The sequence below is a fragment of the Epinephelus moara genome, chromosome 3 (genome assembly GCF_006386435.1).
Source record: "Epinephelus moara isolate mb chromosome 3, YSFRI_EMoa_1.0, whole genome shotgun sequence".
Lineage (NCBI taxonomy): Eukaryota > Metazoa > Chordata > Actinopteri > Perciformes > Serranidae > Epinephelus > Epinephelus moara.
Window position 1 is genome coordinate 1,382,330 of NC_065508.1, and position 7,689 is coordinate 1,390,018.

Sequence of the window (7,689 nt, forward strand, 5' to 3'; positions counted from 1 at the left end):
CAAACGCCATGATCATGAGCACAGTGTGAGCAGCAGTCCCGAACATGTGTGAGGTGAAAGCTTGGCCCACACACTCGTAATAACTGATGAGGCGCTCGGACGGAGGCTTCAGCATGTCGATCAGCAAACGCGGCACCAGGAGAGAGTTCCCGAGGATGTCGTTAACCGGCAGGTTGCAGAACAGCAGGTACATGGGCTGGTGGAGGCTTCTGTCGATGACAACCAGGACGATAATGCCGATGTTGGCTAAGATGATAACAATGTAGGAGAGGAAGAAGAAGAAAAAGACGGGGTAGACTGACACCTCTGTGACCTTCACGCCCTCCATCTGCAGCGTGAAGCTGTTGAACGTGTCGTTTCCCATCAACCTGAAACAGAAAAGGGAAAAGACGCTGATATCTTTAAAATGAGACAAAAGACGGACCCAAAAATTAGCAAAAACATTCGTAAAAAGTTACAAAAAATGCCTTTAAAAAGCGACAAAAAAGAAAAAAAGGAAATGACCTGAAAAAAAGTGCTTAAGAATAATAATTCTGTGATGAAATTTAAACATATACTTATGATAATTATAAATAATTTTGTGGACATTTTTCCATAGATCTTGCAATTTGCGTAACGTTAAGCGCCAAGCTGCTCATTGCCCCATGTTTTCAAAAGAAATGAAACCAGTGTGCTGACAGTTCAAAGGTTAAATACTTGTGAAAGGCATCTGAACGCAGCACAGAGAAAGTGATGTCAACCAGGCTGATGACCTACATTAACCCTTTGAAACCTGAGGACATTGGCTTGAGAGGAAGTCAATGAGCCACTTCAGAAGAAATGACCCAAAAATTAGTGAGGAAAAAACAACTTTGCCTACTTCTACTAATTTCTTGCAGTGTGTCAAGTTGCTCAGTGGCTTTTTTTTCCAGGATATTTTCAGAGTAAATGAAATAAAGGGTTAAATACAGGAGACAGAACAAAAAAGTAATGTTGATCCATATGCAAATGAGACACCATCTAATGAAATATTTGCTCATTTTCATACATTTCCTGAACATAAATCTGAACACGACGAAGCCAAACTCAAAATACTTCATGTTGTCGACATATTAAAGTCAAAGGTTTTTACAGAAGACATTTTGTATATCTCTTAAATCATAAAATAGTTTCAACAGCCATTAACATTTGGTTCTATTTGACCATGTTTTCATGGATAAAAAGTTGTATAAATCAGGCTATGAATGATACATGAACAAACTCACCTCTGTAAAGACCTTTAGAATACAGACAGGAATGAAACTGTGAAGTCTGGTGGATGTGAGAGCTGCTGAAGAGCAGATTTATGAGAAAATGGACGTTAAAAATATTTTAACATTTTTAGACCAACAAAGAAAAGAAAATGAGACACTAGGGTCAAAATTTAAACAAATAGTTTTCACAGTGTAACGTCTCTGGTTGATGACTTAAATGAAGGCAGTTAAACTCAAACAATTATTTTATATTGACATGTTAAGGTTAAATATGCAAACAAGACATTATGTATTTAAACATGTTTTTGAGTTTGTTTGTTTTTTTTATACATTTTCAGAACAGAAATCTGAACTAAAATTAACCTAAACATGTTTTTTGGAAGCAAAAATAGCTGAAAATCTCTCTGAACTGACCAGTGCATGAAAAACCTGTTTTCACCTGTGGTGTCTCAACTTAAATAATTAAAGCATTTAAATATTACCTTTAATTTCTCTGTCTGTGCCTGCAGTCACCAAAAACAGTCGACCTGCTGTCGGAGGAACACAACCTCTGTGTCACTTTTTAAAAGCGATGGTGACGTAACATGGAGCTGGGAGCCGTAAACAGCACTGATGAAGCGACTGATGACGTCGGCAGTTCTTGCTGTTGAATAATGTAAATGTGTCGCTGAGAAGTTGAAGAAAAGTTTCTGGGTGTCAAATATAAGGATGATTTACAGCAGGTGAATGTGACCTTCAAGAGACAGAAGAACTTTTAAACAGGCTGCAGGAAGAAAAGCTGCTTGTTTTAAAGTCAAACTTGAGTTCTGTCAGTTTCAAACCAAATGTAAAAGAAATATATGTAATAATTCTACAGTCTGTCCTCAGGATTGACCTTCAGACGTGTTTCACTACAGACTGCTGCTTGCTGATGACGTGTTCGTCAATCCAAAGGACTCTTTAGTATAAACTCTTCCTTTCTGCTGCTTGTAAGGAACACTTTATGACTGTCTTCAACTTTTTGATGCCCGCCATCATCTCGTGTTGCCACCACAACTTTAACCTGCACGACTTGTGGCCTTACCGCAGGGCAAAACATGGAGGCCGGTGTAATGCCTGGCCCAAATGTTCTCATCAAGTATCACCGCTTTGTCGGTGCATCAACCAGCCTGTGCTTGTTCCGAACTTGTCAGATACCACTGATCTGTCGGTGATTTCAGAGTCAGACACCAACGCCTAAAGCAGATGATATGCTGCTGGTCAGCCAGACGGCACCCATTCTCGGAACCCATCGGCTGTATCGGCGACTGACTCCCGGCAGACGGCGATACAGCCTCTGGGGGCAGACCCCTGATTTTTGCATTCTGGTTTGATTTGGGCGGAGGAGGCAAATTTCCGTTTCCGACTTCCATTTATATTTAAGTAAATATGCTGACCCTTTGCAATGGATTCAGAGTTTGCAGTGACGCCAATTATGTTCCGCCTCGTTAGTTCACCACACGGAGCGTTTAACCTGGCAACAACTGCAGCCAGCTCAAACGTGATTGGTCAATATCACGCGGACTACAAACAGCCTACAACTGGAAACCAGGGCTCTTCCGCTCTTCTTCCGGAGGCAAGATCTCCGGGGTTTGTCTACAGACTCTACATTCACTGAATGTAGAGTCTGTTTATAGAGACTAGACAGCACCTGTCTCCAGCTAACCTGTGTTCTTATGTGGAGTTTCACTCTTTATGCTACTTCCTTCTTCACTCTCATCTGCACATTCATCATGTGACCACAGACTCCTTGATTACGTGGGTTATAATTGAATTTCTGATGCATTACTTTTTGTAGGGTTATGTACAAACAGGGCATGAAGGGCCGTCTCTGTTTGACCATCTGGGGGAGAATGTTCTGATCCTGTTAGCTTCCATTCGGCTGGTCATCTGTTGTCATGCAGCGTTGGCTCTGTGACAGAGTCTTCACTGGAACTGTAGCAAAGTTACAGTCATTGATGAGTGCAGCTGTTTGACGTGCTTGGAATCTGAGATGATGGGTCAAGAGTTGCTCCATCCATTTGTCTGAGACAGTCAGTGCATTTCCCTGCTCAGTGAAGAGGAACTACAGTCCCAGCTGGACGAGGACATCTAACTGGACTACTGTCCTTGTCCCAGTATACAAGCACGGGAGGGGAATCCATTCATTGAGCCAAGTATGTGCGACTCCTCTACGATAGGTGGAGATATGCCCCCTTTCAGCTTGTTAGTATTGGACCTTTTTCCTGTTGACCTATTACGTCACAGACCAAACAATGGACAAACAAGTTAGCTACGGTTAGCTAGCAGCTAACTGGTACCATGGTGGACAACTTTACAGCTCTGTACATTTGGTCCGTCCAAAAAGTCACGGCTCTGGATGTAGATTTCTCCATGTTGTTACCGGCTTCTTCTTCTCTTACACATTTAATGCTATTGGACTTCCGGGTCAAAGCCCGGGGAGTCACATGATCTGGGTGTGTTAGTCCCACTGTGACACATTCACTGCAGGACCATTTCACTCACACTGACATGTTTACAGGGATTTTTAAAAAGTCTGACACAATGAATCATTTTCTCGACAGTCACAAACATCCTGAGTGTCCTTCTTGCACAGTGCACAGACTGAACCTCGGGGTAATGAATCAGTCGGAGGACTGTAGGTGAGGTTACCTGGAGGGTCAGTAGGTGTTTCTATCTGGCAAAGAGATGGTTAAAGTCTCATGAGCCGTCTCACATAACGGAAACATGGTTTGAGTTAAAGGTCAGAAACATAAAAGAAAAGATTGTGGATGCTTTAGTGAGGTCAGAGCCCTGAGGCCGTCCCTGCTGAGTAATGTCATGTAAATAAGACCTCACTGTTTCACCACTGATGTTTGTTTGCTGTTGTTAAGGTGACTATTTTGTTAATTGGTACCATCAGGAACTCTGCAGGGAAGCCTGAGCTCACCCCGACCTCCCAGCACACCACCAGCTGAACTCAATCAGCAGGCTCCTGTGAGGAGGAAAGTTTCTCTGGTTAGACTCAGCAATAACACAGAATCACCAGGAGGCTCCAGCAGCTCCAGTCGCCCCGCAGCGTCTTTACTTTTTAATTATCACAAGACTTTTGTTTCAGGACTTTTCTGGCAACTCTGAGAAAAGATTTTAAACATCACAGAATGACACAATCAGAGTTCATCTCATCTAATTAGTGGCACCTGATGACTGATTGATCACAGCTGGTGGGAATCTGTATCTGCTGTGATGATACAATTCATCTTGTTTTTGCACTTTGAGCACTTTCCTGTGCCCAGATACTTTATATAAATATATATGTGTTTGCATTGGTCTCAACCTGTGGAGCTCTCTGTGGCTTTATAGCTTAGTTACATCGGTGTGCACGTGTTTACTGTGCCGAAGCACTCAAGACAAACTTTTTTGTTACCCCAAGTAGGTCGACTTTCACAGCAGCCCAAAGACTTATGAGTCTGGACATTTGTGAAGGCACATTCATTTTATTTGCAGCAAAGTGTGTTTTACTGTGAGTTAATGAGGACAGTAGTTCAGTGAGAGAAATAAACGTGAATGTAGAGGCTGCACGGTTGTCTGTCTGTCTGTCTGTAGACTAACATATAACATGTACTGTTTGAATAAAATGTCATGAATGGGTGAAAAAAAATACCTGCTACCCTCAGCTTGACCTTTGACCTTTGAAGAGTTTTTTTTTAAGTTGTTTGAAGAAGCAAGAAGCAGTGTGAGCTGGCTGGTGATCATGAAGTATATTTGATTATCATATTTATTTCTTCTGACAGCTGAAACAAGAAGCTGCTGATTTGTTTTAATTGTTGTCACTATTCTTAATAAACATGTGACTGAACAGTGTCACACTGATGTGTGTCTGGTCCCTGTGTTATCAACGGGCTGCAGTGAGCGTGCTGGAGGCCTCGCAGCTCCCAGGTGTGTCAGTGACCAGCAGGTTAATAGAATTACAGCTGCAGTGAGGCGTTCAGGGGCCGACGGACAGGGAGGCGCTCTCTGTCTGTCCTCTCACACTTGATCCATCTCATCAGCTCCTGCAGGAGTGTTTTTGTCATCATTATGATTCATGTTACATTCATTTATATTTGGTATTTCTCACACAAACACAGCTGCAAGTGTTTTATACTGAAAAGTCCAGCTGCTTTTAAGACACCAGACCTGTCGCTGTTTTTCCAGCCAGGATGGTGTCACAGAGACCAGGTACCTGGACCTGATCCAAAACATAACCAAGTGTTTTTTGTGCTTAAACAGAACCACATGTTCAACATGTTCGTCCTCACTGTGACCTCGTCACATGTCCACGTCTGGTCATGGACTTTCCACGTCCACATATGGCGTCCAAGGTACCCTGTGTGTGTTGGTTGTTGACGTTCTGGGACGCTGTGTCAACTTCAGCCTGTTACATGCATTGTCTGTTTTCAAAATACACTTCTGTTTTCACAGGAAATGTACAGTTTGCATACAGTCTCTTTCAAAATAAAAAGAGAACTTTAACTTCTTGGTTTCCCATAACGTCAATAGCCAACGTACCCAGGGTGCTTTGCACGTTGTATGTGGGCGTCCATGACCAAAACGTCAACATGTGACGAGGTCGCAGTGAGACTGTTGAGTTTAACTGACCTGCTTCATAATAAAGTAAAAATGTGACATATCTGTGGTTTTAGAAACACACAAACATCTCTTCTGATGATTGAATTTGCTTCTTCAGGTGTTGTCAGCACGTCATGTTTGTAGCTCTATTTTTTCACAGTTTGATGTAACGTTGGATCGTTCCTTACAGGATGTCAGAGAGGATCCCAGGAGCTTTCATTACCAGCTGTAATCAGTGCGATCCTCTGAGCTCTGATCAACATGTAGTCCTGGGCCTCTCTGAGCTCCCAGAGGACTAATTACCATCAGAAACTGTTGATAAGTGTTTTGTAAGGAAGCAGCTCACAGTGGACCTCATTAATGATCTCTGGTGGGCCATCAGGGGGCAGTGTCGTCCCCTGAGCTCCCAACATGCAACAGTTTCAACAAACTTTGTAACCACAAACAAACACAGTGAGCTCCTTCAGCACCTCTGCTCAAGTTTGATTCAACTTTTCACAAGTAACTTTTAACATTAGAAGTTTCAGCAGCACTGTGCTTAACGTGTGGTCAGATTTAGGCAGATGAAGCTCGGTTAGTGTTAGAAGAAGATCATGTTCTGGCTTAAAGTACCCAGTTTAGGGGTCACTACACCCGCAGGAAATACATCGATGTCTCTGAACAATAATCGCTTTTTGTGGCTCTCTGCTGACAGGAAAAAAGAGAGAGCGGCCTTGGTGCCTAAAAAATGCTAGAAACGGCGTCCCAGAACGTCAACAACCAACACACCCAGGGTACTATGGACGTCATATGTGGACGTGGAAAGTCCATGACCAAACGTGGACATGTGATGAGGTCACAGTGAGGATGATGTTGACTAGTTTTGTTGTCTGTTGGTGTTGAATAGTCGTCTGCAGCTAAGCTGGCGTCTCTCCTAGCTGTCAGTCCATCCTCCATCCTCCATCCTCCACCTCCTGACGACAAAGTCAGCTCATGGACTACGTCACTTCGGAAACGCTGGTATGATGCGTACAAAATGAACATGTGGTTCACAGAAATGTACAGTGCCAACATTTTCTCTGGCGACTGGGCTGATGACTTGAAACGTAGAATTCCCATAGAGTCGTCATGGGAAATCCTTCGCAAACATTTTCAGTGTTGAGACACAAACTATGACATGAAAGTGAAGAGAAGTTGTAACTCAGTGATCTTTAACTCCTGAACTCTTTTCATCAGCAGGCTCACGGAGAGATCTCAGTCACTCAGCAACAGCTGTTTTCACATCAGTCCATCACCATGCAGATCTGAGGGAGGTCTGACTCTCAGCAGATGTGACTTTGTGTTCTCAGCCAGTGAAAACCTCCAGTTTGTTCTTGAGTGTCTGGGAACTCCAACAGGAAGTTGTGGAAAATGTTGTAAACAGCAGAAAAACCATCCCTGCGTGTTTTTAAGTTTCTCTAATTGGCCACAAAATCTTCTGGTTTCAGTTTCAGGGCTTCATGTCAGACATGTTTTGGTGGCTGTAAACAGAAACCCAACAATTACTCTGCATCATCTCTGCTTCATCACAGTAGCATCAGCAGATGTGACATCTGGAGGCAACATGAAGGATCTAACATCATGGACATAAAGATCTCACTGCAGCTGTGGAGCTGGATTCAGTTTAGTTTACGTCTCTCTGTCTGTTTGGTGAAAAGTTTCTGAAAGTGGCCGATGATCTGATCTGATGTGTTTCACACTTTATTTATCTTTCTGTTCTGATCAAACCCGAGAGAAGAGAAGAGAAGAGAAGAGAAGAGAAGAGAAGAGAAGAGAAGAGAAGAGAAGAGAGAAGAGAAGAGAAGAGAAGAGAAGAGAAGAGAAGAGAAGA